The sequence below is a fragment of the Chrysochloris asiatica genome, unplaced genomic scaffold, assembly GCF_000296735.1.
Source record: "Chrysochloris asiatica unplaced genomic scaffold, ChrAsi1.0 scaffold00227, whole genome shotgun sequence".
Taxonomy (NCBI): domain Eukaryota; kingdom Metazoa; phylum Chordata; class Mammalia; order Afrosoricida; family Chrysochloridae; genus Chrysochloris; species Chrysochloris asiatica.
Window position 1 is genome coordinate 3,680,808 of NW_006408745.1, and position 3,539 is coordinate 3,684,346.

The following is a 3,539-nucleotide window of genomic DNA, read 5'->3' on the forward strand; positions in this document are numbered from 1 at the left end:
ACCTTATGCACAGCAGAATGAAACACTGCCCGATCCTGGGCCAACCTCACTACTGTTGCCATGCTTGAGTCCATCAATGCTGCCACTTGGCCAGTCCATCTCACTGAGGGTCTTCCTCTTTTTCTCTGACCCTCCACCTTACCAAACATGTTATCCTTCTCCAGTGACTGGTCCTCCTGACAATATGTCCGAAGTATGAGAGCCAAAGTTTGACCATCTTGGCCTCCAAGGAGCACTCTGGATGCACTTCTTCCAAAACAGATCTGTTGGTTCTTTTGGCAGCCCATGGCAGTTTCAATATTCTCCTCCAACACCATAGCTCAAAAACATCAGCTCTTCTATGGTCTTCCTTATTTACGGTCCAACTTTCGCATGCATACGAGGTTATTGAAAATACCATGGCTTGGGTCAGGTGCACCTTAGTCTTCATGCTGACATCTTTGCTTTTCAACACTTTAAAAAGGTCTTGTGCAGCAGATTTGTCTAATGCACTACATCGTTTGATTTCTTGACTGCTGCTTCTATGAGTGTTGATAGCTGATACAAGAAGAATGAAGTCCTTGACAACTTCAGTCTTTTCTCCATTGTTAAAAATGTTGTTTTTGGTCTAGTGGTGAAGATTTTTGTTTTCTTTACATTGAGATGCATTCCATTCTGAAGGCTTTGGTCTTCGATCTTCATCAGTAAATATTTTAAGTCCTTTTCATTTTCACCAAGCAAGGTTGTATCATCTGCATATCGCAGGTTGTTAATGAGTCTTCCTCCAATCCTGATGCCACATTCGAACTATAATTATTATTTATTGATAGACATGCAAGTTACAAATGTTGTTATTGTTAAGCGCCATTGAATCGATTTCAACTCATTGCGACCCTGTATAGAGTTTCTGAACAGAAAGCCTCATCTTTCCTCAGTGATGTGGTTGGTATTTTTGAACTGTCAACGTTTTGGTTTGCAGTCCAATATTTATCATATTGAGCCATAGCGCTCCACTAGAACTATTGTTGTTGCTTTTGTTGTTAAGTTACGTTGAGTTGGTTCCAACTCATAGCCACCCTGTATAGGGTTTCCAAGGAGCAGTTGGTGAACTTGAACTGCCGACCTTATGGTTCAAGTTGACCTTGCAGTCTAGTGCATTAACCTGCAGCACCACACCAGGACTTCGGAATTATAGGTGAAAGTTAAAAAAGGAAACAAATTAGAGAAACTACAACTTCTCAAGAAACATATGGCTGAAATGTTCCAGTTCTTCCACTGTGTTAGAAGTTATTCTGGTATGACACTGTTGAACAAGCACTGGACTGCTAGTGCAAGGTCAGCAGTTCAAACCCACCAGCTGCTCCTCACAAATCCTATACAGGGTTGCTTTAAGTCGGAACTAGGCTCATGTGAATAATATTCACAATTCAACTCCAGTTTCAGCTTGTCCTGCTCTATAAGGCATTGATTACTCTTCTGTCTCTGCACAGTGATGAAGACATCTATAATGGATTTAATTGCATGTCTGAAAAAGATATGTAGACGCCTTAACCCCTGCTGCCTGTGAATGTGACCTTGTTTGGATATAAAGTTTTTCTTTTGTTCTTAGTTTAAATAATGTCATAAAAAAGTAGGTTGGGTCCTAATTCTAATCCCTTCTAAGTGGTGTTTTATAAAAAGGGAGAACTGAGTCATACACTGGGAAGACAGACATTAAGTAAATATGCTTTCACAAGTGCAAAAGAGATGGAAGGATTGCTTGCTGATACTAGAATAGAAGGGAGGCATAGAATGATTTTTTTTCAAAACCCTGATTGTACTTTTAGCCTCCAGAAAATATTTTTTTGTTTCTTAGTCACCCCTTTGTGGAATTTTATTATGCCCTGCACTAGGCAACTAAGATAAGGTTAGAGACTCATCTTTCCCCATCTTTCTGGGCATTACTAACAATGCTGACTTTCTACATGACTTTCTTTTTATAAAAAAATTAGTTTCATGATAACCCTCAATTCTTTACCATTTATTCCACCAAGATTATAGAACATAATCATAGACAAATAATATCTATTAAATTGGAAGTGAACTCAATACCTGCTGAAAAAGTTAATTTTGCTTTGTTGTTTTTAAGCGTCTTTGAGTCACTTCAGACTCAGCAACCCCTGTATAGGGTTTCTGAGGATGTAAATCTTTGTAGGAACATAAAGCCTTATCTTTGCCCCATGGAGTGGCTGGTGGGCTTTAACTGCTGACCTTGTGGCTCAGAGTCCAGTGCTTGAAATACATAGTCACCATATTCCCATTTTGTTTGGTGAGTTTTTAATAGTTTAAAAAGTGCCTCTTGGCCAAAGTAATAGCTGCAGCCAGCAGTGAGCAGAAGTGCATGCTGGCAATGCAAAGGGGGCACAATTCAGTGTGAACTACAGACAGCACACTCTGAAGGAGGCACTGAGGAAGCTGGTGAGCAGTGACGGAGTGAATGTGGTCATCGACACTTTTGGAAGGAATGTCTTCCTGGAGGTTCTCCGTAGCCTGACATGGGAGAACAATATTGTGGTGGTGGTATTTGCTGGAAGAACCATTGCTGTGTACCAGCCAGCCTTATAATCCTGAAGAGTATCTCTAACATGGGGGTGCACTGGGGCTTGTACCAAGACCAGAACATTTCCATCTTCTCCAAAAGCCTGTCCTTAGCACTTCAGTACTACCAGCAGGGTGCATCGAGCCTCATGTTAGAGCAGTGTTTAAGCTCCAGGAGGCCACTGATGCTTTCCTTCATGGGATGTAGCACAGATTCACTGGCAAAGTGCTCATTTATGTTCAAGAACTCTTCACCTCAACAGCAAACTCAGCTTACTCAAATACAAGCTCATCATCCTATCAAGAAACTTGATTGTCCTCCTGTGTTCCTAAAGGTACCACCACCATCCTTACTAATCCAGATTTAAAATTTTAAAGTCATCTTTGATTCTGTTTTCTATTACTCATAATTGTTGTTCTAATAGATTAATGTTCAAAAATTGAACCCTTTTGAGAATGAAACAGTGATATTAATAATTGTACCAGAAAACAGATGTTTCAACAAACCACCTATAATATGTTCACCCTATTCATAATGCGTTGATTGCTGAATTCAGTCAGTCCCACCTTTAAGAAATCTTTCACTTTTATAATATTCTTTTCAATTCTGGCTAATTATCTATCATCTGTTATTTGTGGTGACTTGAAAACTGAATTTCTTACCTTTAAATTTCCCATATCCTCTCCACCCATGCTATATATTATTGCCATGGTGACCTTCCCAAAGCATAGCTTTAACTATGTCTTGTCTCAAAAAACCTGCAAGTGAGTCAGTATTACCTAAATCACCAATCCACATTGTCAAGTCAATTCCAACTTATAGTGACCCCATAGAACCAGTAGAATTGCTTGATAAGGTTTCTGAGACTGTAAATCTTAAGTAGAGTAGCCAGCCTCATCATTCTCCCACAGAATGACTGGTGGGTTCAAACTGCTGACTTTCTGGTTAGTAACGAAGGGCTTTAACCATTGTACCACTACAA

The 3,539-nt window shown here is 39.8% G+C and overlaps 1 pseudogene; it reads left to right on the plus strand.

Moving 5' to 3' along the window:
• LOC102835517 overlaps positions 1 to 2,869 on the plus strand; it is a 59,032-nt pseudogene extending 56,163 nt beyond the window's left edge.
• The last annotated feature ends 670 nt before the right edge of the window (positions 2,870 to 3,539 follow it).